The 26,417-nt window shown below is 36.3% G+C and overlaps 1 protein-coding gene across 4 annotated transcripts in view; it reads left to right on the top strand.

The window, feature by feature from the left end:
• Positions 1 to 26,417, top strand: part of SGMS2 (sphingomyelin synthase 2) — a 73,177-nt gene that overhangs the window by 29,055 nt on the left and 17,705 nt on the right. For 2 of the 4 annotated variants that reach the window (XM_016160830.2, XM_016160827.2), the window contains exon 2: positions 1,563 to 1,645. The gene's annotated coding sequence lies outside the window, so the exon portion shown is untranslated. Of the gene's footprint in view, positions 1 to 1,562; positions 1,861 to 26,417 lie in introns of all 4 variants that reach the window. The other 2 variants (XM_016160831.2, XM_016160829.2) reach the window with 1 other exon arrangement.

The following is a 26,417-nucleotide window of genomic DNA, read 5'->3' as shown; positions in this document are numbered from 1 at the left end:
ATTTTACTTATAGCTACCCCACATCTTGTTTATCCATTCATCAGTTGATGCACATTTGGATTCTTTCCACTTTTTGGCTATTACGAATAATGCTGCAGTGAACATTTGCATACAAGTTTTTGTGTGGACGAATGTTTTCATTTTGGGGAGATATATACCTAGGAGTGACACATTATTTCTCAAGTCTCTTCTAATGGTTGAGTGTTATTTGGTGAAAGTAGAAGCTCAATTAAAAATCAGTTTCTGGTTGCAGAAGGGTGTACCTCCTGTAATTGTTAAACATAGATTTAATGAAATTTGTTAACCAGTTGCATGTGTGTGTGTGTGCATGCGCGTGTGCCCGTGCACATCAAACTACAGTTCGGTAGTAGATCTCAGCACGTACTCTTAGGATATTCATGTTGTGCTTTTATAAACTCTAGCCCTCCGGACAGTGGCATATGTTCACTTCTACCCACAAGCCAAATTTCAGCTGCTTAAAAGCCATTAAAAGGGAGCGGGAGAAATAAATAGGCAGAGCACAGAGGATTTTTAGGACAATGAAACTGTGTTCTATGATACTGTAGTGACAGGTACATGTCATTATAAACCTGTCCAACCCCATGGAACGTACACACCAAGAGTGTGCCCTGATATAAACTGTGTGAGACTGGGTAGTAATCCGCCAGTGTAGGTTCCTCGATTATAACAAATGTACCTTTCTGTGGGGAGATGCTGATGATGGAGAAGACTACGCATGTGTCGGGGTGGGGGGAATACGGGACATCTCTGTTCTTTCTGCTCATTTCGCTGGGAATCTAAAACAGCTCTAAAAAATAAAATCTATTTTAAAAATCCATTAAAAGATCACAGCAACGGTGTATATTTCAGAGAGAATCGTCCATCGTTTTGTTTGACAGCGGCGACTGACTCTATACTGCACCACAAGCAGTTTCTGTAACAGTTGGTTTGCCCTGTATGTAGGCGGTCCCTCTGCTTGGCCTGCAGAGTCCTTGGTCACCTGGCCTCCACCCTCTTCTGTACTTTTTTATTCCTTTATCATAGTGCTCCAGCAGTGCTTGCTTTTTTAGTTCTTTAAATCCACCTGGTTCATTCTTGCCCGAGGGCCTTTGAAAAACCAGCAGCTCCCTTAGCCTGGAGTGCTGTTTTTAAACCTACCTGGCTGCCCCTGCCCCATTATTATTAAGTCTCAACTTAAATGTCATTCCCTTAGAGAGACTCCTTGACCACCCGCTCTAACACAGCCATATCAGCCTTGCTCGAATTTATTTATCTGTTAGTTTGTTCCCGTGTTAGAATGCAGGCATCGTGAGGGATGGGAATCCGCCTGCCCTGCGCCCCCTCTGAACAGAGGGAGTCCGGTATTAAGTAGATGTTCATGGAAAGGATAGCCAAGTTGTTCTTCTCCTCCTGACATGCTGGTACCTGTGAGGGCTGGCATTTTCCTGGGCATAGTATCAGAGAACTCTTCATTTCTCCTCCACTCTCAGGAAACCAACAAAACGTAACAACAAAGCATCATCCCTTAACCTCTCATTTTTTTTTTTTTTTTCACCTTTTAGAGCTGTTGTCCTCTGCCCCGTACCGCTCTTCCGGGAAAGGATCTGCCACGAGACTGGGAGTATTGACTGCCGTAAGGACCAAGGTGGGAGTCGCTGTGGCCGTCTGCACACAGGGGGTTTGGTGCTTCCTGGCACTATGTCAGAACTATAATTTGCATCAGCAGGAGCTTGGCTGGCTCCCAGTTGTCCTGTAACGTCTCTGCTAGCTTCTCTTTTCCAGTTAAGACATTTATTTCATAAACTCCCCAGGAATTTCTATTTTATTCTCAGGAGAGTGCTAGATTTCAAGCTGTTTCAGGTGAGTGGATGTTTCCTCACTCGTTGGATGTTGTCTTAAAAAATGCCAGCAAGAAAAATTGACATAACACAACAATTTCCTAACCTCGTACCATGAATGCAGAGACAGCATGCAGAAACTGCCTCAGCCGCGCATTAAGAAAAGTTTGTGGCATTAAAGATCTTCAGAGAAACATCCATCAGCTGCGCACCTATGGAGCAACGTTGCTGCAATTATTGCTAGCCCAGTTGTCCTTTTTGTAGTTATGTAAACCAAAGGTAAAGTAGGTAGTTACACCCACTCCGTACCTGCCAGGGAGCAGGGAGGTTTTGTCTTGTGATTGATTTTGTGCCAGTCAGTTCACTGTCTATACCAATTTGAACTTAATTTCATTGATAATTTTATTTTTAAAAATGACAATAGCAAATGCAAAATATTTTCTCTCTCTTCTCTACATCTATGGGCACCTTACGCCTGAGACTCATTTGATTCCCATGATAGCCTTTTTTCTAATTGCTAATTAGTGAGGTGTTTGCCCAGACTTCAGCCCTAAAATGGATTCTAGGGCCGTGTAATCCCAAATTAATTAAAAATAAATTTTTTGAATATTTAAGAGTCACTGTTCAGCACAGCTTTCTATAGGCGTGTTTGTCGCCTGTAAAATTCAAAATAATTCTAGGAATGTTGCTAGGTTTCGAAAGCCTTTATTGGGCCGATACTGGGAATGACAACTATTTCTGAATATTTGTCTTCAGTGATATATCTCCCTCTGTCTGGCAGTGTCTGTCCCAGTGAAGCTGGGTAGAGAAAAGAATTCATTTATTCAACAAATACTTACTGAACAATTTGTGTGCGCCAGACACTTTTTTCAGTTTTGAGAACAAGGCAGAGAACAAAACAAAATCCCTACTTTCTTGAAGCTTCAAAAACAAACAAAACAAAACAAAACAAAAAAACACCTCCTAAATATTCTTAGCAAATGAATGGGAAAAGGGAGGTGCAGAGAACGTGACTCACTCTGAGGTGTCCTGGGGAAACCCCCTTCAAGATGGCAGACAGACACAAGACGAAAAGAAGATTGTGGGAACCTGATGTGGAAAATACAATAAAAACAATCTTATGCTCTATTTTCATCACTGCAGCACAATAGAAACTTATTAAAAAAAAAAAACAACAACAAAAAAGATGCCCAGTCAATATAACTTGGGTATAGAAAAGAAAGAGGGATTACTTTGCAAAGGTACCATTTTTATACATTTTTTTCAAATTCACAGATTCTGCCCAAATTCTGCCTGAACCATCCCATCCCAGCATCTGCGGTCAATGTCTAATGCATCCTTCTGATTTCCGTGTGCACAGACACGCAAATTCATATTTGCCCCTTTGTGAAATAAAAGATAGCCAACTATACTTCTCTACAATGTATGATTTTTTTTCTGGTATATATAGGAGGGTTTAACATATCAGTACTAAGAGCATCTTCATTTTTTTTTTTTTCTCAACAGTTACAGAGTAGTCCATTGTATGGATGTACCACAATTTAAATAGTGACCTATTGATAGACATTTGGGTTGTGGCCAATCCTTTACTCTTAAACAATGCTGCAGTAAATAACTTTGTATATGGGTTATTCTGTGTGGAGGCAGTTATATCTGTATAAATTTGCAAAACAGAATTTCAGATCATAAGATGTATGTATAATTTTGATAGATGTTGTCAAATTGCCTCCCAGAGGAAAAGGTTTCTTATTCTCACCACTGCTTGGAATTAACTGTATTCAGGGTCTGGATTTTTTCCAACCTGGTAGTTTAATGGTGTCTCAAGAGTAGTTTCAATATAAAAATACTATTGGTTGAGAATTTTCAGTGCTATTTTTTTAAAAGAAAAAAAAATGCTCAGAAAACTAAACAGGACTAGAATTCAGCTGTTTTTATTATGCAAGAGTACTACTGAAGTCCATCTTAGATCTTCTATTATATAATTTAAAATGTTTTTCCTTATGAAAAATACTGAAAACACACAGGATAAAAATGCTTCTCAGGCTCATGATGTACCTAGGTAACCCACTAAGAGGAAGGCCTATCTCCTATAATTTGTCTGATAGCTAATTGAAATAGGACAGTCTACAAAGATGAAGTATCACAGCAGGCCTGAGACTGCTCTCTTTAGAAAGGCCTGCTTGCAAGATTGGCTGGCCCTTGGCTGGTGTCTGGGAACCTAGGTGTGGAAGGGCTTCTCACTATAATGGCTCACTGTGCCAGAACTGTTTGTGCAGTATGGTTCGTGTTGAATACCTGCTTACATTCCAGGAAGAATTTGGGTACTTGCCTGGCAGTAGGTGTCTGTGTGACCAACCCCCTTAAAAATCCCCAGGCACTGAGTCACTTATGAGCTTTCCTGGCAGACAGCATGTCACAGGTGTCTCAGCTCACTGCTGGGAGTTGAGCCTGGCCTGTGTGACTCCACTAGGAAAGAAGGGATCTTGGCAGCTCGCTCTTAGTCTCCTCTGCACTTATCTCCAATGAGGCTTATTCCTTTGCTGATTTTGCTTTGTTTTATTTTATTTTATTTTATTTATTTTATTTTTGCTATAACACCTCATAGCCACGCATACAACTGTATGCGGGGTCCTGCGAGTCTTCCTAGGGAATCATAGAACTGGAAACAGCTTCGGAGAGATTTTAATATTCTGTCTGCAGTGTTAGATGTGACACAAATATTTTTAGCATGCAATTAATTGACCTTTGGCGTTATATCTTGACTTGTAGTAGTCTGTGTCCTATTGTAAAATGTGTAATCCCTTCGATTTCTGAAAGTGATTTAGCATTTACTACAGATGGAGGCGACAAGAAGGCTGCCGGATGTGTTCAGTGGTGAACCCACGACTGGTTCTTTGGCCCTCTTGGTGTCTATATTTAGGCTTAAAAGCTTCTTGCTTTAATTTTATATAATTCAATTATTAAATAAATGGATTTTCTCAAATTCCTTTGGATTCATAACACAGAATGTAGCTAGGCGGTCTGATTTCTAAGTATGCTCTGTTCCTGAAATAAGCTTATCTGCAAATAAATTGTCCCAGAAACTTCACTCAGGACAGCCATCTTTGTCCAAATAGCACATAAGGCCCAAAGATTTTCAAATAAAGCTTTATTTTGTACAATTGTATATTAGCATCTCATTTAAAAATTTTAAATATTCAAATAGAAAACTGATAAAACTATTAAAGATCTATTTGTTTAAGCTGCTTTGCCTAAAGAAATGAGATGGCAGCTAAAGAGAAGCATTTATATTTATGTGGTTTGAAATGTTATGTATAGTCCAGAGTACTGGTTCTTAACGCTCACAGTTGAGTGATATACTTTTGACGATAATAATTAAGATTGACTGACACAGTGACAGCCACTGTTCTTTATATATAGTATTCATTTAATTTTCATAGTACAGTATTCATTTAATTTTCATATGAAGTAGCTGCAATTAAGTTCACTTTGAGACACACAGGATTTAAGCGACTTGCCCAAAGTTAAGTGATTCGCTAGAATGCGGTAAAACTAGAATTTGAGTACAGCTCACTTCTCTTCATAGGCCGAGGTCATAGCCACTCTACTTCCCTGGGTTAGATGGTAGCATCTCACTGGTGCTACAGAAAGTCAATTAAATGACAACTCATACATTTACCCTTGGGTATAGGTATGATCTGATCATTTTTCCGCTGAGTGTAAGAAATCCTTATCTCTTTGGTTTCTAAGTTTCAGCAATTATAAGTGGGGTCCTTACAAAACACAAACTGAGCATGTCACTCCCTGATCTCCCTGATCCCTTTATCCTGGGGCAGAATCCAGATCATCATAAAGCATTACCAGGATCTTAAAGAGCCCACCTTTCCTCGTTTCAGGCAGGCTGACTTTTCTTTTGTTCTCACATGTACAAACTGCATCTTCCTTCTCTCCTTAAGGCCTTTGCGCATACTATTCCTTCTGCCTTAAATTACTCCATCCCAACTTGCCCTATCTTCTTCTTCCTTCAGATCTGAGTTGAGAGGCCATTTCTTCTAGGAAGCCTTCCCTGACTTTCTCAAACTGGGATGCGTGTCTTGGCAATGTGTTTCTATAAATTCTTGAACTTTTGATTATCTAGATTTTTATTTTTCTGTGTTAACAGTTGTTTGTTTCCCTAGTTAGACTTCAAGCACTGTGAGGTCAGGGACAAGGTCTGTGTGGTTCACCTGGTCATAACAGACACTCAGATATCTAAATGAACGTTAAATAAGGTTGCAAAAAATGAAACAGAATTAGTGGTAATTTAGCTCTCACAGTACACAAATGCAAGGAACTCTGCCTGCTATCATAGATGAGGCTCTACTCCCATATAATTATCAGAAAGCTTTAGTTATAGCATGGGAACAAATATTCTTCCTTTGTTACTGAAACTTGCATCAAGCATGTAGTCAACAAAATCATGAGCTTAAATCCTAAGCATTTTGCTGGCAGTTTCATTTCCCAAGACTGAACTCCACCTTGAAAATCTTAAGAATGAAGCTTTCTATCCTTAGTTATATGTATGAACTCAAACATTTTATAGAGCTGCAGCAGGTCCACTTATCAACTATGAACCCCAGATTGGGAGAACATTCTTTAGACATGGTTAAGGACTTTAAAATATTTTGGAGAGCAATTCACCTCTATGTTGCTTGCCCCAGTAGTAATTGTAACCTGCAATAAGCCAGTTCTAAATAATGAGGGTACCCATTTCTTAAAGCTGTTACAGACTTTGGTGGATTTCAAGAATTTCTAGACGTGAAAGCTCCCACCTCCCCCTACTCCACCCGATATATATAATATGCCTTTGAATAAGAGTATTTTGGAGAAAATAAAGTTTTAACATGTTTAAGATGAAAATCTTTGCTAAGTAGTAAATTTCGATACTCCTTGTATAGCTGTAAAGGACAAAGTAAAACATATCATCTACTAGACTCTCAATAGTACTTAATAGATGTCAGACGTACTGGAAACCCTGTGTTAGGGTGAATGTTATTTGATGGGGGACGAAAAAAGACTATTACCTAAACTACTTCGTATCCTTTAGTCCACAGTGTTAAATAAATAAAGTTAGGATTCAGAATTTTCCCGCAAAGATAAGGTAACATTTAGGCACACCCTTAGGCCTTATTCTCTGTGTCTTTAGCAGGCATGGCTGAAAAGGAGGATGAAGAGAAAAACCCCAGCATCTGTATGTGTGTATTTGCTTGCCTTTGTTTAAACCACATTGCTTCCTTTGAATATGTAATGCATAGAAATGACTAAGAAAAATAGTGGAGCCCCAAAATATTAGAGGACTAGCAATAACTGGTAGAGAATTTACATGGAACGCAGGTCATTTTTAAAATTCTAGATTGTTTTATCCTAGATTTTTGGCTTCTAGAGTGACCTAGGCATGCGTGCTAACTTAAGGTTGAAAATAAAGGTCGGAGAGATGACCTTAGGCTGACTGTGATAGCTTTATATATACTATGGTATTTGAAGGTGAACTGTTTCAATTCTGAAGCTATTTATATGTTGTCAGCAATTCTTTCTTTTTATTCCCCCTAAGAGAGAAAGATAAACAGAAAGCAGCAAGAGAGGGAGGGGGAGGGTGGAGGCAGACGCTGACAGGTCTGTGTAGAACAGTTTTTCTGGCCTGAATGTGGCCTTCCTCTGGTTGCCTGAAAAAAATTCTTTCTTGACTGTGAAGTCAGAAGTAGTAACCCAGTGCTGTTTAGGAATGCATTATATTAATTGAATTCTTGAGAGAACTAATAGGGATGACAAATTACTTCTACGACACCATATAATTCCAATTCCCTTTTATATGTAAGAATCCTGTAATTGCCTTTAGTCTTAAAGCTTTTCTTTGAACAACTCAATAAGGAAAATAATGTAGCATATGTTTCAGCTTCAAGCTGTCAATTCTATGCACAGCATAGTGCCTTTTGAGTTTCCCTGACTTGCAAAGAATTGAAGGAGCCTCTACTAACAGTGACGTGGGAAAGAACAGTGTCAAGGTTAAGCGTGAAATCAACAGTCTAGTGCTGGGAGGAGGTTGTGCTGAATAAATATCTTCCCTGTGTCTGACTGTACCTGTGCCTGCCTGAGTCACCTTCCTCCTGCCAAACACAAAGGGGTTTCTAGGCAACAGGAGTGATTCAGACACTAACCACCTCACTACAGTGAAATGTCCACCTGCAATATTTTCAGGAAATGTCCCTCTTATAAGTCACTGGGGAGCAGGATAAACATTCATACAGGCACTAAGGCTTCACATGACCCAGAGTTGGTAACCGTGTGTTAGAAGGTGGGGCTGGCTAATATTTGGAAGGAAGTCACCTCACAGGGCAAACACAGACTGTTACCTGAGTGGTAACTGTGGGTGGAGAGGAAGAGGGGAGGAGGGAAGGTGGAATGCCCCCCCAGAAGGACTCGCAGGGAAGGGAAATCCATTGCTCTTAGGGGGAAAAAAGAGTACATTCCTACGTGTAAAAATAGACCAACACCTTGGAAAATTACAACATAGCATAGTGACTAAGAACATAGACCTGGGTTGCCTGGGTTCAAATCCCACCTCTGCCCACTTGCTAGACTCCTAGTTTCGCTTCCTCATACCTCAAACAGTGGTGATAGCAATACCTACCCCACTAAGTGGCTGTGCACATTAACATGTTAATATTGGGGGAATTCCAGTCTCTGTTATAAGTCTCTGGAAGTGTTTTCTGCCCTCCACCCTCCAGACAAATCTCTAAGAGGTGGGGTCAGAATTGAAGGAAAACCCAAAGATAGGTAAGAACTTTTCAAGAATTTATCTGTTCTTTATGATTTTGAGAACTACAAGTATAGAAATTTGAATTATAGCCACATTTAAGAAAACTCTCCAAAGGTTTTCGGCATTTATTTAGAAGCCTCGGTCAGTGGTACAACATAAGTACATGACATCATTTTATTCAATAACTATAGAGGTTTTATTGATCGCCAAAATAGTAGCCTAATGACTGAAGCTTAACTTTCAGATCTCTCTAAAAATTAAGGGAAAAACCTATTTAACCCTAAAATTGTCTGACATTCCTTGAAGCCACATACATACTGCTTCACTGAATTTAATGCCTAAGGTAGAATCCATGTTTTAGATACACTCTTATACTTTAAATAATTTTCTATGAGTGTAGAATGTCAATTTAAGAGAAATGCTTTTTAAGCTTGATTTGTTTCATAAGGAACTTAGAGTTTTTCCATTAATTTAGATTCTCAGTCTTTCATCGGAAATCTTTATGTTACTTGATAGGAAAAGGCATTAATCATTATACATAATGAACAAACAACTTCAGAAACAGAAGAAGCCATAATTAATGCTTCAAATGATTAAAATAAATTTTGATGGAGTTCACTTACTTAGTTTTTATTTATTTGTTCCAAAAATGAGGTAGGAATTGGTTATTTTAAAAAAGTTATAACACATGATCAACTGCTTTTCCAGTTATTTAACTTAGGGGTATGTGTCATGTCTGGGATTAAAACTAGAATAGCCTGCTGCCCAGAAAAAAATAATCAAATAGAGGATTGCTAATCCATTACCAGAGGGGTCTAGTTTTGTTTGACACTGTAAGCTGTCTGCCTTTAAACATTACTACTAGTAGAATAGATTAACTCTTTAAAACAAGATATGCAATTTCAGATTATTTGGGATATTTTTATTTCTAAATTTTAAATATTTCAGAAAAGACCTTTTTAAACATGAATTATTTTAAACATAGTTTATACTAATTTGTATCATATTATTTTCTAATTTCAAATCTGTATTCCTATAATGGCCAATTAGTAAAATAAAGCATAGTATTTTATTCTTTTATATCCTTCAGTGTTGGCCTCTGAGCTTACCTAGTAACTTTCTGTTGTTTACCTTGCATCTAGTTAACCATCTGTTGTTCTAGCGGATATAACATTTCCCTTTCAAACTCATAAAATTATTATTATTTTTTTTTGGTTTTTATGTCTTCTCTAATAAGCCTGAGATCAACAGCTTTTCATTAAGATGATATTTAACTGGCTTCAGCCTGATGGAAAAGAGGAATCTGCATCAGATCCCTTATAATAGTCTTCTTGCTCCATTCAGATACCTAAACAGTGAATGGAACCTACGGGATGATTCTTCCATGAATTTATTTTCCTTTTCATGTAGCCTATTTTAACAGTGTGATCTCTGACCATGAGAAATAAAGGTACTTGATAAACCATGTTTTTTCATTGTAAAATGCCAGTGGCCAATCATAACATGGTCCCTTAGTTGATAATTGTGAGAGAGAAGGCAGAAGAAACTGAGGACCAAGAAGGTCATTTTCATTCTCATCAAGTGATGGAGTCACACTTGGAACCTGGGTCTTAGTAAACCCCTCTGGAGCTGTTACCCATAAATCATCTGCATCCACTAAATGACAGTACTCCCAGTGTTTAAATCTTTGAGGGAATTGATTGCTCACACCACAGGACCAGTCTTAGGGTGGTGTCCTGAGCACCAGGAGGAAATACCGAGAGCATCTGGTTTTTAGTACACTCATTATTGGTAAGTTACCTTACTTCTTTCTGTGAGAAATGGGATTTTTGTTTGCCCTCTTAACTATCTTTGGTGAGATCACTAACATATCTTTACTTGATATACATGTATATATTTTAATATAGCAAAATGTATTATAAATCTGTAAAATAATGAGGTGGTATTAAGTGAGAAAACTGGGACACAAAGTTACTAAATTATCATGGTTTTTTCGTGGCCAGATAGAAATAAGAATACTGGTCTGTTAACTTCTGATCCAGGGCCTTGAACTGACACCATTACTTTTTAAACTTTCTGGCCATAGAAGAACTCAGATTTCAGCTGAGATTTTGGGGCAGCCCCCCACCCCCCACCCCTGCAAAACAGAAAGAAAACAGAAGTTCTTTAGTTGACACACAGGTTGGGGGCCTGGTCTCCCTGAGACACCGCACTGTAACAGACTTGTTCTCCGTGTGGATCTCCCTTCCCCCTCGTCCTTACAACAATAAACTGAACCTGGTCTTGGTCTTGTTCTACGTCTCTGGAGCATTTCTGTCTCCTATATCTGCAAGTGAACATAAGTGGAAAAGTTAGGAGAAGTGAGTTGACCCAGCCTGGTAGTCACAGCTGTAAAAGAAATGTCAGGTCTTCTTAGTTGTCGCAGGAATGTTTTACTATGCCTCAGGAAGCAGCAGCAGGAGTGGACTCGCTGTGAGAACCTCCCAGTCTCCAGCCATGGTTGGTTCTTCCGACCTAGCTGGGGCATGCCGTCCCATTTCCTTTTCTTTGCTGTAAGAATTCATCCCGAAGCTCGGTGCTCAGTTGTAGATGCTTTTTCCAAAGAGTGGTAGAGTGACTGAATTGGAAACTACCAAAGTGCCAAATGCTGGCTCCACTATTTACTAGTTGGTGACTTTGGACAGGCACTTAACCTCTCTGTGCTCATCTGTAAAATGCGGGTAATAATACATCATAGAGTTGTAGTGAAGATAAGATAAAGCATTTAGAATTGCGTTTGGACAATAATAAGTACTGTATTAGTGTTAGCTCTAGCTCTTATTCTTAAGTCTAGGCCATATAAAGTTAAATCATTAATGGGATACAAATTCAACATTTTTTAAATGCTAAATACTGCAGTCTATTTTTTAAAGTGTATATTTACACACTTGTTTGAACAAAAGCTTATTTAAAATAACTACAAAGCCAAAAATATAATAAGTTGGCTTCACAGAATAGATTAGACTTGTTAAGGCCTCAGAATAATTTTTGTTTCTACCTAGTTATTATGTATAGTTTTATGTTGTAAGTAAGGCAAGATACACAAAATCATGAACCAACATTTCCTAGAAAACTTCCAGTAATCGATCTTCCAATATCGGTTTCTGATGCATTTTGGTGAAAATCTCTGCAGAGAAAGTTTATTTCAGCAGTTATCTATTGAACACTAATGTTCTTGATGGGTACATGTTTGTTTTTCGGAATTGATGCCACTTTCAGAATAAATTGAAGCGGTTTTCTGCTCCTGTAACAACAGAATTCCAGAGCCCTGCTTTGTTTGCAGTTAGGTCTTTTTCCTCTAGCTGTTTTGTCCCTAACATTATCATACCTAGATATTTGGCAAATATCTAATTCACATTCAAAAGGCTTTATGATTATTAGAGAGAATATTTAATTCCATAGGTTTTCTTACTATTGACAATCTTTGAACTAACATCTGCTTTGCATCTGTAGCACACCATTTATAAGAAGTTTGCATAATGATTTTGCATGAATATGTAAGTCAAAAGGCAAACATAAAAAATAGTAACTGTCCCCTGAAAATGTTGGACACGAAGCACCCCAGAGGGGACGGTGAGTGTCCAAGAAGCCAGAAGTTATAAATTGGCATTTGTTTTTAAATGGGAGCTTGGGGGAGAGGGGACATTAAGTTTTCTAACCTCGCTGGTCATGAGAGCTGTATTCGACAATTCATTTCTGGGTCCGGGAGGTGTAGCAGGAAAGTTTCTTAGAGAAAGTAATGTGTGAGCTGAGACCTGAAGCAAGAGGGTGAGGCTGAGAGGAGATTTAGGCTGATGAAAAATTATATCTGAAGGCCTAATAAAAGGGAACAGAAATTAAGTAAATATGGCCAGAAGCACAGGGAAAGGAGAAAGTTTCAAAAAACGAGCGTGGAAGGAAAGCAGAGGACAGATAATGAAGGTCTTTGTAAGCGGCGTCAGCTGTTAGAAGGACACACCACCACCTAAAAAGCAGTCTGGAGGAAAAATAAGATAACTGGGGAAAGGTGACCTGACCAGAAATTTATCATTAAGGAAATTATGTTAATTTTGTTTACCTGTAACAATGACATTAACGGGTTTGTTGGTTTTGAGAGGCTTTATCTTAAGGAAGCATGCTGAAATATTTACAGATGAAGTGATATGATTTCTCGGATTGCTTCAGAACAATCCAGAGTAGAAGATAGATGAAAAAGATTTTCCATGATAATTGTTGTACCCGATGAGGTTGTTCACTACACTGTTCTATTTTCAATATAGCATGCTTGGAATTTTCTGAGCTTTTTGGTAGGTCTAAATAAGCAATGGACTTTTGACCATAGGGAGCCATTCGAAGGCTTTAAAGAAGTCAGTATCGCAGGAGGTAGACTGTGAGCAAGACTCTGCCGCGTGAAGACCCACAGTCACTTCCCCACAAGTGAAGGTGGCGCCTCAGTTTCTCCTTGTGCAAGAATGTTCATGATTTACATCTTGTTAGTGAGCGGTTCCATCGTCCATTTTGCTTTATACTTCGGTAGTATAAACTACTAATAGTACCTGGTATTCCTAGTACTATAGCAGCTTTTGTTTTGGTAAAAAAATATATATATAAATATACATATTTATATATATTTATATTTAATGTATCTCTTTGGTGGATGGATTAAATTTGTTATGGCTATTGATACATTTGGACGAATTCCTGAACTCTGCTACGAAGAGGTGTTTGTGACCTGAACTAAGTTAGAGCACAAGTAATAGATGGGAGATTAAAATGGACAGGAGCTGGGTGATTGTCAGAGGAGCAGAGAAGGGAATTTGAAGCTGAAATGATAGCTAAGATTTTATTTACCCTGAGTAACTGGGTGGATGGTGGTGCAGTTTACAGAGATAAGAAACAGAAGGAGGCACGCGTCTGGTGGAGGGAAACGGCAAGTGCAGTTGGGGCATGAGTTGTAAGCATCTGGTTTTTCTATTCTCAGGGCCGTGAATCCTTCTGATAGAATTCACTCTTTTCTTTAAAAATACCCATAATCCTTTTTGACATTCCTAATATGTGCCTCTTAAGTATAGATATATGTTAATGTCATTTATGGTCTTGTTTATTACAAGCTGTAGAAATGGGCCCCCAATTCTAATATTTTTATTTCTGCAAATTATACTACAGGGGATATTTTAGAAGCAAAAAAAAAAAAGCCTCCCCAAAACAGGAAACAACTTCTCATTTTCTAGGCTGTTACTTTGTTTCCATTTTTTTAAAAAATATAGATTTTAAGTAGCATATGTGTATTTAAAAAAATTTTTTCAAGTGATTAAAGTCAAATACTTTGATTTATTTAGGGTCATCAATGAAAATTAGATTTAATGGAAATAAGATTAAATATGGAATTACATCTTTTAGCTTCCTGATGCTAATTGGACATTGAGTTTGTAGCATTTCCTATTTCTTGGCATGATGTTCAGATTTAGAGACTGTGCTTTTAATCATCTTGTGTTCTAAATCCGCTTCACTCTGTAGAAAACAGTTCTGATTATAGTTTATGTCTCAGGATAGACCAGTGCTGAACCAAATAGGATACCTACTTCACTGGTTTTCTATTCACTAATTTGTGGAGCTTGGTGTTTTTAAGGCTATTTTAAAAAGAAAAAGACTATTCTACTTTTTAAAACTTTTGTTTTTAATTTCATCTGTATATCTTAAACTTATAAAACTCCTAAGTGACATATAATCAGTCTCCCCACCCCATTTTATGTTCATTATTTTAATTTTCTTTTCACTTTTACATCTGTCATAAAGTTTTACTCAACTTCAGATGTTATTTTAGGATCTTCTCTAATTTACAAAAATGTTTTTATTGCTCACTGATCTTTTTAAGTGACTTCAGTTGGAAAGGGGAGAAAGAGACTTAGTCAAAAATCCCTTGAGGATAGGAACCAACCTTTTCTGCTACCTTCCTTAGCACGTAGAGCTCAATCTGCACAGAACGGAAGGCCAGAAATAGTTCTGTCTTCTGTGTTGGCTGTCCGTTTATTTGCCTTACAGTCCAGGCTTTCAATAGTGATAGAACAGTTGCTGCATATTTAACCCTTGAGTACTGCTTGAGTTTGGTCATTGTGTTTCATTAAACTCAGGGTACAGTTTTAAGTTTTCTATAGCTGTAGTTCCTATCCCACCTACTTAAGATAAAATTATAAAACTTCTGCATTGAAATTTAAGTTGAACCCTGAAATCTCATTAGAGATTTGATAGCTTCAACTTTTTTGTCTCTGTGTAATACTTTTGTTTTTGTTCTTACTGTGTCTATGATATTGCAAATTTAACCTTTTCTTAAAAGCCTCATGTAGGTTAAATATTCCTTAGAAGACAGCATTGGGATGATCAATTAAACAAAAGTCCATTGTGACCATATAATTAGAATATTATACACAAGCACAGATTATTTTGCTCTAGTAGAAAAGGAAAAGAACTCAAAGGCAAAAATTGATAACTGAGCAAGTATGGGAACATTTTCAGTAGAATCCCTTTTTAGTTTTAGAAAGTTATATTTGTACAGATTTCTAGAAGCTGTTTACTGTACTTGAGTGTGAGCTGGTTGGAACATGGATGTTCTTGATATTCTTTTGATTTGATAGTGCTCTGATTTTTTTTTCTGATAAGGAGTATTCATTTAAAATGTTTAAATTGAATATTACCTCGTAAACCTGGTGATCCTAGTTTGAATAATCCTCCTGTGTTACTCTGTTGCCCATCCTGCTTTATTTTTCTTTATAGCACTTTTTGTTATTATCATTCCTGTTATATGCTAGCAGCATGTAAACATGAGGGAAGTGACTTTTTTAAAACGATTGTATCCCTACAACAGTGCCTAGTACAAAATAGGTATTCACTAAATACTGTTGAATGAATAATTATCTTTGACTTTTTTTGGAAAGCGAAGTCAAAGCATTCTACTTATCTTTTCAATATAAAAAGGTAAAAAAATAAGTAAATGTTCCATGTAATATCACCTTTCCAGTGATTATGTTATAGATAATACAGTTTTCCCCCAGAATTAAGAATTGTGCTATCCTCACCATTTTGCAAGTTAACTTTCTTCACTTAACATTGTATGATGGTATTTTACTGTACTCATAAAACATAATGTAACTAGTCCCATCTTGGTGGACAGTGTGGTTTTAGTCTTATAGGTCCAGAATCACTTATTTGCAACTTCAGAATCTAAATTTCTCTAAATAAAAGGCCCCTCTTTCCTTCTCTTCTTCCCTTTATGGTCTTTGGTGTCAACACTCTTCTTGAACTGACCAAAAGTTCTTTATAGTCGTTATTCATACAGCTTAGTGTGAATACATTTATATGTCTCATTCAGATATATTAATGTTTGAATATCTGGTGTTCCCCAGACCGGACAAGGTGTTGGTGGTGAGCTCTCTGATCTAATATACGGAACATGGACCTACAATCTTTCTGAAATCCAAAGTTCTGAATTTTAAAATGCATCTGTTCCAAAAAATTCCGATTAGTGAATTTGGAAAACGAACGCAATATCTTTAAGATAAATTCCTAGAAGTGATTCAAAGTAGATTACATATAACTCTTTAAGTTAGAAAGAAAATTACTCATTTAAAAAAAAATAAGGAATTGTAATTTTGGAACACTTGGGGTTGTTATTTAGTAATATTTTAATGGATTTTTGCAAATTGGTTTAAATTAATATTTCCAATCATCATTCAGTTTTTAAAGATAATTTGTGTATATAGTGAACATACTCTTTTGAAAGCCATAATTTAATCACTTGGTAATTTTAGCTTATAGCCAAAGTTTTGTTGTCACAGAGAGGACAGAAACTATTAGTTGATAATGAGTACAATAAAGCAAAAATCCACCAACTAGCAGGAAGAAGATATTTTTAAAAATACTCAAATACACAACCTTATTAACACAGACAGCCTTTGTGCACAAAAATTACCAGTATTTGCAAAAGAAGGCTTGGGGATTTGCATTTTTGACTAAATTGTCTTCTCCATCAAATCCGGTTTGGCCTGATTTTCTGCTATTTGTAGCTGGTTTTATTCAGGGAACCAATACCACATAAATGACTGGTTTTGTTTTGGAAAATATTGAATGACATCCATTATACCGATATGGTTCATTTATAAAGCAGTGCTCACCCTTTCTCATAAACTCTGCAGAAGACATCACACTTTAGCACAATTCTCTTCTTGAAAGTAGACACTAAGATGAACTTAATTGTATACGTGTTCTTCAGGTTAGGGCTGTAACATCCAAATAGTTATTAGTTTATCAGACTTTCTCAAGCAGCAGCAATACAAACTTTTCCAAAAATAACATTCTAAACATATATTTTTTATTGCACTTAATTTTGAGGCTGAGTTGAAAACACAAAATAGAGATTTCAGTTAATAAATGCTTCCATAAAAGCAACAGCAACAACTATACAAGGTTTCTTATACTTTTAGCTATAACAGATTTAAATGAATATTTTTAAATTCAGACTGTACACAAATGTAGGAAGGGAAAAAATCTCATCCTCCTACCACTTGGACAACCATTCTTACTATTTTAATGTACTTGTGCTCTGACTTTTCTGTATATGCATTTTTTACATACTTGAAATTGTACAAAACACAATACCTTTTTAAAACAAAGCACATTCTCCATATTAACTCTGTCAATGCTTTTATAGTTAAGATAGCCATTAGTGTTTTCTTGATTATAAGAATGATTAATGTGGAAAATTTAGAAAATACAATCCAGAATAAAAAAGTAATAATAATAAAAACCACCATGAATTTATCAAGTGGTGTTAATATTTGATATATTTTCTTCAGACTCTTTTCTATGTATGTAATATATATCTTTACATTGCTGAAATCATAACTAATTTCCTTTTCATTAAAATCTTAAACACAATTTTTGTAAACTATTTGAAAATACTTTTGTATGCAGATGCAAGAGCGAATACTTTTATCACAAAAAAAAAATTTGGAGAAATTAGGAATTAGTACAAAAGAGTAAAACTAACTGGTAAATCCTATGACCAGCATTAATATCCGATATTCTTTTAGCACATTAACTTTGTCTTTTTTAATGCATATGTTTACATTTTTGTGAAAATAAGAATACAGTGTTGTTTTTTAAACAATACATTTAAATTTTTCATGGATACTTCAGTTTCCTTATGGAGACAGGTTATTTTCCAGTTTCACCAAGTATATTTTTGGATAATCTTTCTCTGTATTTAAGACATGTTCCAAAATAAATTCTCAGTAGTAGTTACTATTTCAAGAGGTATAAGCATTTTTAAAACTCATCATATATTTAAAAAATACAGATTCTCAAAAGAATTGTACCAATTTATGATCTTACCAGCATTCATTGCGGTTTTCATGTTCCTTTACACTTACAGCTTAAAATACATTTTAATGGGCTTTGTTTCGATGTAACCTTCCAGTGTTCTTATCTATGTGTTATAATGATGTGGCAGCTTGTGAATTACTTTGTCAATGAGACATTCTGTAAGAAGTTTTTGTTATTAATAATTAGGAGATACTTAGTCATGGGAACTCTTCGTCAAAGAAGGTATAGGGAGAATCAGCTCCAAATAGAAAGTAAGGAATTGAGTTCTGGCTATGAGACTGGGCCACAGCAGTTTTATCCCCTGCTTCGGTTTCCTTGCCTGCCCACCCCACTCACTGCGTGGATATCACAGCAAACGTCATTCTTCCTGCCTCTTGTCTCTTTCATGTTCTCCCAATGGCATGTGAGGGTGGACTTCAAAGGTCAGTTAGGTTTCTTAATGCAAAATAATATGAGAATGGAAAGCTGACTTAATATACAAAGAAAGATGAGAGTCAAAGTACCATGTGAAAGCTTCGATTAAATATATAATCATAATTGTAATATATTTTATATTTATGTAGAATTTATGTTATGATTGTATTATTTGTTTTTTTACATATAGTAACTAACAGTTCCTGCTAAATAGAATATCTGATTCTTTTTACGTGCTAAATTAGTTTCATCTGTAGTTGTGTTTACTATTGCTGTGGTGGAAATATTTCAGTGTAGGTCCCAGATTTTCAATACTATGTTGTTGTGCAACAGCACCTACCCCTAATCCCTACTACCCCAATTTGGTTTACCATCCAAATATTTGTGGCTCTTCTGGTTTTGATGACAGACTGATGCCCAGCTCCATTGCCTCTGTACATTCCCCGGGCTGTAAGCTGACCTTTTACAGAACATGTCTTACTTTGGGCCCCTCAGAGTCATTTAAGTACAGCAATCATGTCTCTCTTTACTCTTCTATATTTTCTTTCTCTTTTAATGCTTCACTATAAAAACTTTTTTTGTTCTGCTATCCCTTTCTTTTCTAAACTTTTTTTCCCTCCTTTCTAATTATCTCCTGGAGGGTCAACTTGGGTATATTGGAACTAAATTTCTCATTTCCAAAAGAACTAAATTTCTCATTCCTGAAAGAAATACAAAATGAGCAGTGTATCTTGTTCTAGATTTTTGCTTATGGGAAACGGGCAGTTGGCTAAGGATCACTACATAGTGGTGTGATTCACTCTGTGATCTTTATTATACCCATACCCGCCAACGCTTTGGGGTGGAGTGTTCAAGTTCCAGATGGGAAATTTAGTACAGCAGGCAACAGAAGACACATTTGTTTATTAAAAATGTTGCAACTTTGTGAACCAGCACAGTTGATCACAAATGGAAAATGTCTTAAGTGAGCCATTTTCTTTGTTTTCAGAAACAAATGCATCAAAATATTTTGACACAGCTGAAGGTGATCATTTGTTCTTGCTAAAGACATCAGGACTTACATCTAAAGAATGTCATATACCCCCAGCAGACTTTACGGCTGTTGGCAATCATTCTGAATATCCAGATACTATTGTGTATAAGCCAAATTTCTTTATTCCATTCAGATGAAATTTTTTATATATATAGATTTTCTGAAAAATTATAGAAATGGACACTTTGTGTTTGTTTCTTTTCTCCCTTAATTTATTAAAATAAATCAAAATTCAGTAGATAAATTTTAGCTCTATTTCAGATAACCAATGTTAACAGTCACTCGCATTTCTTAAAATTGTTAAAATCGCATTCTGTTAGACTCAGACTTTCAATCTTTCAGTGAAACTTTTGCTGCCTCTCCCCCATGTGTGCTCTTCCTTGTGTTGGATGGGGTTGGGAAATCTGGGTCTCCCTTCACAGACCCAAATTTAGGAAACAGACATCACTATTATTAGGTTATTTGTAGAAACCAAAGCCTAGATTGGAAGCATTGGTCAAATAAATGCTTTTGAGAGACAAATAATTTATTCAAATACAACATAGCAATTTAAATTCTGGGAGAAACTAGAGCCAAATACACTGACCTTAATGGCTTTGGAGTTGCTTTTTATAGTCTCATCCCATTTCAAAGCAATAGCTTATTCTGCCAGTCATGCGAGTGCAACTCTAGAAAATACACAGCCCTGTGTTTTTTGATGGAAACCGAAAATAGCATATTCCATATAATGCATGAAATACCTTCTTTATCACTCCATTTGTTGAACATTTCCGTGGTTGGCATAAGAGAATGAGAATGTAGGCTTTTACAGAGCTTTCTAGGTCTTCCATGGTCCCTTTCTTTTCCTATATTTTTTCTCTCTTTAGAGTGAAAACCATGCCCCGCTTTGAGGATCCAGGTGGACTAAAGCCCAGGACTTTCAGACACATGGAGCTGTCTAGCCTGCATGCTCCTCATTCGCCTTTGCCCTCTGCCAAGGCCTGTATAACACCACACTGAAATTGCAGCAAGCTAATGGAGCTGACAGGCTGATAGTACAAATTCTAGAACCTTCCTTCTCCTTAATTTTTCAGTGTTTAATTCTAGCTACCAGGAAGTGCTTCCTAAATCTCTCAGGCCAAATTTAGCTATTTATTGAATTTGTGCTGTGGGCACGGAACACCAAGAAATATAATAACCGATAACCTATTGTATTTTAAATACATATCAAAGTGTCTAGCTTTAGACCCCCACAAGGAAATTGTGTTGAAGGGCAGCTACGTGTCGTTTCCACAGCAGCCCCGTGATTGAGTACACTTCCTGTTCTTGGGCATCTCTGCTGTGACCACAACGTGTACTAACCACAGGCGCCTGGTTAAAGGTTTCTGCTAACTTCGCTGCTTTTGCTTCACACTAGAGCAGGATTAGTTAACTCCTTTCTATATATTCTTGTTTAAAAGTAATTTCACCTAAATCTCAAAACAAAGTGGTAGTAGTCTCTTCTAATGCACTACTAAACAAACAAAGTTTCAGGATATTTTAAAATACTCATTTAATACTCATTTATATTATTCTATGCAAATTTTTATTTTGAAATTGTATGAAATGTACGCTCAGTTTGGTCACCATGAGGTAGACAGAGAAACCAATAGGCATGGAGTAGAGGACTTTCATTAACGAAAATAGAGAATTATAAAATTATGTTTAAGGAACCGTTCTTTTTTTTTTCTTTCTCTTTCCTTAGCGTGGTTTTCCTATAAGATATTATGCTTCCCAGTCTAAAAACATTTTGCTGTCAATGAGGAACTGTGTTATTGACTCTGATGGTTATCTGCCCGCTTCCTTAGAATGAGATCTTTAGATCACTTAGAAAATGTGTGCTTTAAGGAGCATAATGTCAAGCCGTTAGACCCAGCTTCTGCTTCTTTCTTAGACCAGCCACTGTTCTTAGAAAATATGAGCTCCCATATCAGACTTAAATATCTTTTAAAAATATTAAATGGAGTATTTTTATGGTTTTCAGTAGATATTCTATGCATATTCCTACTCCAGAGTAATGAGTATTAAAACCTATTGCAATCAGTTTCTAGTTATGTAAATCTTTGAGGTGTATAAGGAAAGCTAGGAATGTACAAGCAGATTGTTATCACTGTTGTGGAGTGAAGCTGTTAGATTTAACCTGTCTGATAAAGCCTCTAGGGTGCTTATGCTCAACAAGTGCTGGCTGCTTTTGTTTGACCATTAAAGATGGTGCATATCTTGCCAGTTATGTGACTCTAGTTACATCCTGTCTGCACAGTTTCTCGTGAATTAATGGATTTACAGTTAATATTATGAAAAGTCCAAATGTCTGTTTAAATTTTAGGGGACTTCTTTTGCTCACCTGCTAAACTAGATAGGCATTTAAACACAGAAATAAGCTTTTAACATGGTTTCTTCTCTGAGTCCACGGGTGTATCACACATCAGTGGTAGATAAGTTTGGAAAAGAATGGGAAGTAGGAAATTCTTTTTACTTAACACTGAAGACAACCAGATAAAGGAGGAAGAAACTACCTGACCTTCTCTTCACACAACCCTCTAGAAAGTCTCTAAGCTTTCCTAGATAAATCAGGAGTGGAGGTGGGGAAAGGGGTTGAGGCAAGCATGAGCCAACACTTGGGAAAAGAATGTGATGTGTCCCCTGCTCCACCCCTTAACTCTGAGAACCTCTGATTTAGAGTATATCCAAAAGGAAATTTAAAGAATTACTTTAAATATTTCCTAATCTTTGACCTCTTCTATCTCTGGGTACTTGTCTGTCTGGCTGTCTGGCTGTCTGGCTATCTCATCCATCTGGTTTGTTGATGATCTGTGTACCTGTCTATCTTATTCACTCATTAATTGTTAAATTGTCTTTTACTTTAACTCCAACTCTCATTGAGATTCCTCTCCTCCTACTGTAGAACTTCCTTCAACTGGAGGACCGCAGTTTTGTCTTTCCAAAATAGGCGATAATTAGATCTGATCATTGGAATTCTCCAGCCTCCAATAAAAAGGCTAACAGCTAGAATATAGAAGCCAAATTTTAAAACATCCTATGGAACTTTTTTCAAGTTAAAATTTTAATGAAGGTACTTTGTGAAACTGAGTTAAATCAGAAGCAGTGATACCAGCCTAGGATGGACTATTCCACCCTCTCGGTACGCTGCATCCTGATGATAGGTAGACCTTCTTGTGAGATACTCCCAGTCTTGCTAGTCATCGTTTTAAAATTTGCACAGCTACTATTTGCTCTGTGGAAATAAGTATTCATTTGAACAAGTATTAAATTGCCTATGAAAGTTACCAATTTTTTTTTTTTTTGGTAAGAAAAGACCATCTTTTAAAAAATTTTTAATCCAATTCATAGTAAATTTCGATGTGTTCTGTTAGAAAACCCATCTGTTTTTTGTCACTTTGTATTGTTTAGTTACAAGTTTATTTTTGGACTGTAGTTTACACAAATTTTATTAAACAGTTTGCTTTTCATTGGTTGGTTCTTGATCTTGTCTGTAGAAAACTTAGAAATGTGTATTATTATAGAGTCACTGCTAAAGAAGCGCCCAGCTGGTAAGTACAATACTTTAAAGGGGTAAGTGAGGCTGGAATATAATAACAGTACGAGGTGGTCTTTGGTTTTCTAATTCTTTAGAAGCAATTGATCTTGACAGGCTCTACTTTTTTTTTTTAACAGCTTAAATGAATTATAACTTACATAACTTAAAAAATACATTTGTTTAAAAAGAGTATGGTGAAATGATTTTTAGTAAATTTACAGAATTGTGCAACCATCATCACTCTCTAATTTTGGTACATTTCTGTTACCCTAAAAAGAAAGTTCCAGCCTATTTGCCGGCACTGTTCATGCCCACCTGCCACCTCAGGCACCCACTGTTGGTAGGCTGTATATTTCTCTTATAACAGCTGGATGTAAAACTAATATTGTCAAGTCTGCCTTCATGTGGGATGGTAGATAAGTACCAGAAATCAAAAGGCCTGCCTTCTACCCAAGCACATCCCTCCCGAAGTTCAGAAGAGTAGTCATTGGTAGCTGACTTTCAGCTCTTTCACATTAAAAAACAAACAAACAAAAAACCGTGATTATTTTCCATTTTCTGTAATCTAGTCTCAGAATAGTATCGCCTAGCTACCTTACAAGCCTACCCATTTCCCTAATTTAACTCTATTATACCTATACATGTGTGGGACCTAGTGGCAGTATAAAAACTCATAATGATCTGACAAGGACTCTTCCATGTTACTTTTGTTGGAAAAGTACTTCACAGATATACACGATAATTATTTAAGTTTTCAAAAACTTTCCAATAAAAATGAATGAAAGAGAGTAGCTATATTTAATAAATTTTATGGGTACTTCTGAAATAGAATCCCATGATTCATAAGGTGTCCTTGTATTACCCATAACCACATTAGTACTTAACACTTTTAGGTGGCAAGGTTTTAATAAGCAAGCTAAGCTCTAAGAATGTTAAGGAAAAGCTAAGATGTCTTGGTCTCAGAAAAACTTTATGGACATGAAATTTCTTAGCTAAATAGTCCTGTTACCATAAAGTGATATACCTATATTATAAATTTAATATTAGTAACAGTAACTTTAAGTGGTATATATGGGTAACAGGGAAAAACTTAATAGGCTTCTTTCGTCCCCATCACAAAAGGGCGAATTATGTATTAAATTTTTTCTTAGAATGTATTAATTTTTACAAAATTACAAAGATTAAAAAATGCCTCTAATGTTATCTAGAGAACTTTCCTGTGTATTTATGTATCTTCTTGTGATTGACTGTCTCTTAATCTTTTTCACTGACTATATCGTCGACCCCTCGCATGTAATGCATGGCACTGGAAGTGGTGGCGTGCCATTAAGAACAGGCTCCCGAGGTCTGATTTCTGGATCAAATCTGGGCTCTGCCACTTCCTACCTGTCTGATGTTGGGCATCTTACTTTATCTCAATTTCTTTTCTTTAAAATATTCCCTGGGGTGGTTATAAGGATTCATTAGATAATACACAAAGCACAGTAAGTGCATGTGGGTAACATTTACTGAGAACTGTTATTTTGTGGCTGTTTTATCCTATGCCTTGACTTTTTAATGGCTTTATGGTGAGAACTGAATTTTATTTTTCAGGTCTAAGGAAGCTTTTGTGTCTGTTAATAAACTCATCAGCTGTTTGTTTTCATTGATATTCAGTTCAATAAAATTCTGTTTCAAGACCAGTTTTTCTTGAACCTTTAAGCTCAGTGTAGAAATCTCTTATTCATTATTCCAGTTTGTAAATATTAGAAATACATTTTCTTTATGTATTTCTATGTTTAACTTCTGTCTTCAACAGATTACATTAAACCCCACACATAAACTTAGATGTTTCCTTAATTTTTTAAACTCTATTTACACACTTAATACATTATCTTCTTAACCACATCAAATATACAACCAGGCCAATGCAAATCTAGCAGCAGAGAATTTCTAAGCCCTTCAACTGGTACTCCTGTCCAAGCTGTCTCTTGCAGGATGCAGTTGTAGAGCCTCAGTTCAGAGCTGCTGTGGGCAATGTGTTATGACTTTCACACTTGTACCTGTTCTTATAGCCTTGAATATCTGTCTCACGGCCCCTTCCTCCTTTTTTTACACCATAACCTCTCATGTGAATTATGGAGACTCTAAGTTTCTACTTCATTGGATACTGCACCCTTTTTATATACTGTTTATGTACTTGACTCATAGTTTTGTAGTTACTATATCAAGATACTATGGTTACTATTAAGATAACCATAATTCATTTACTATCTTGCCATTGGATATTAGGCTAGTTCTAATTTTCTCTTATAAATAACTGTGTCGAAAGCATACTTAGAGAAATATTTTTTTGTACATCCTTATTTCCTTTGGCTAACTCACAAAATAGAATAACCGAATGCCATTACCCCAATATTCATTATGTAATGTAGTCTGATATATATTGGTGCAAACCTTTTACTGCTGCTCCCATTACTGCTTCCTGGTGAAGCTTAGGATCATTTTGTCAAATTACAGGAGCAAGCTCATTGGGATTACTAAGAAAAAATGATTAATATTATAGGTTAATATGGTAATATCAACCCCTATATGGTGTACTAGAGGTAATAGTAATAAAACATAGAAGCAAAATGATGTGGGTTTTTTTGTGATTTGACAAAAAGATCCTAAAGTTCTCTTAGGGATGAAAAGAGTAGCATCAGTGGAAGACTTTTTTCACCAGATATTAGAACACATACGACACAGTTAAAAGTTGTGATCCTGCCATTGAAAGAGTAGCTATATATTGAAATCTCTCCCAAAGTTCAAGTGGATGTTAAATCTTATCAGATACCTTTTTGACTTCACCCCAGATAATCATATCTTTTTTATTTTTTACGTATATTTATATTATATTACCGTCATTTCATATTTGAAATCTTCCTTGCACTTCTGGATTAAAACATACTTAGTTCAAATAAATAAACCTAACAAAACAATATCAGTGTGCTAAAAGTTTCAGAGTTTTGCATTTGCCTTCAAAAGGAAGACTAGGCTATAGAGATCTTTAGCTCTTTAAATATCATCTAGATTAGCTCCCAGTATTTCACAGTGTGAGAGGACTTGGAAAGCTCTTCATCCTCTTTGTGCCCCACCACGGCAGATGCTAATGGGATTGCTGTCCGTGGGGAGGAGCTATTGTGGCTTTTGTCACTTTCCCAGATACTTGCTGGTAGGAAAAGGTCACCATAGGGATGAGTATTTTGTAATCATCATCTTGATGACAAATATTGCATCCCAGGACTGTTTGACACATGCTGAATGTGCTTTGTGTATTTAATCTTCTTAATGAAATCCCAGGGAAAATATCAATCTAGCTGCTAATGATGAGAAACGGGCTTTGCTCTCACAGAGCGCGCTAAC

The sequence above is a fragment of the Rousettus aegyptiacus genome, unplaced genomic scaffold, assembly GCF_014176215.1.
Source record: "Rousettus aegyptiacus isolate mRouAeg1 unplaced genomic scaffold, mRouAeg1.p scaffold_m13_p_10, whole genome shotgun sequence".
Lineage (NCBI taxonomy): Eukaryota > Metazoa > Chordata > Mammalia > Chiroptera > Pteropodidae > Rousettus > Rousettus aegyptiacus.
This window is presented reverse-complemented; position numbering and strand designations above follow the sequence as displayed.